This window comes from Sorex fumeus, unplaced genomic scaffold (assembly GCF_029834395.1).
Source record: "Sorex fumeus unplaced genomic scaffold, SorFum_2.1 ptg000134l, whole genome shotgun sequence".
Lineage (NCBI taxonomy): Eukaryota > Metazoa > Chordata > Mammalia > Eulipotyphla > Soricidae > Sorex > Sorex fumeus.
Genome location: NW_026606191.1, coordinates 1,630,832 through 1,632,024, shown reverse-complemented (window position 1 = coordinate 1,632,024; position 1,193 = coordinate 1,630,832).

Sequence of the window (1,193 nt, the reverse complement as noted above, 5' to 3'; positions counted from 1 at the left end):
TCATTTAAACGCATAAAGGTGTGGTAGCCAATAGTGATCCTAAATTGCATGATTAGAGGGTTTAGGGCCACTCTGGAAGTGCCCAAGCTCTTTCCTGCTAAGACCGCATATTTGGTTGCCAGACTCACTGTAGCACCGCCCTGATGCACCCCTCCAGACTGCAACCTGATTTGGCTTAAAGCTCCACACCTTGGAGCCTGAGTGACAGCACAGACAAATGAGCATTTCTTTTGAAGGTGGCCAACCTGGGTTTAATTCTGGGCATCTCTCATGGTTCCTGGCACCACTAGGAGTGCTTGCTGGATTTAGAGCCAGGAGTAACCATAATGCCTCACTGGGTGTGACCCCAAATGCAAAATAAATAAAGAAAAAGGAAAGAGAAGCTCCGCACCTCCCTGAACTCCCAGAACCCACTGAATGCACAAGAACCAGTGAAAACCAAAGGCTCTGCCAAATGCTTCTGAACCCCAAGCACATGAAGAATATTCCCAGCCCCTCCCCCCATCCAGCCCCGCCACCCCCCAAGAACGACAGGGCAGAGGGGAGGGTGCTTTTTCCTTCATGCTGCTGACCCAGATATGTGGTACCCTGAGCAACCCCAGGAGTGACCCCTGAACACAGCCAGGTGGGGCTCAACACCCCCCAAGAGGAAAAAAATGTGCCCCCCAGGTCCCTTTGATGAGGGAATCCCACGCTTTAGCCCTACCCCACAATCCGCCTAAGGAACGACAGGGGGCCAGTAACGGGATGTCCTGGGGACACTGCTGGGATGACCCACCCACCCCTGTGACTGACCAGTTGCTGGAGTCATCCCCAAACTAAGATAACGCTGAACTGCCCTCACCCGCCCCATCAGATCTGGGGGAGACTGAGGCTCCCTCTAGCTCTGGCGCTTTCTGCTTTGGGAGGGGCCCGAGCAATGGGTCAGCAGGGAGGGTGCTGGCCTTGCATTCCGACACCCGAAGAGTCCTCGGATCCCCAGGGAGGGAGTCTTGGGCACCACCGGGTAAGGGTCTAAAACACATAAAAAAATTAAAATGTTTTTTCCACTTTTGTTTGTTCGGTTATTGTCCTTCTTTCTGGAACTTTCAGAACAACCTCCGTGCTTCCAATTCGTTTTTCTCCTCGACCACGTGCTTCCTCTGCCCACCCACCTTTTATTTTTGGGGGCCTGGGGGTCTTTGCCCAGGGGT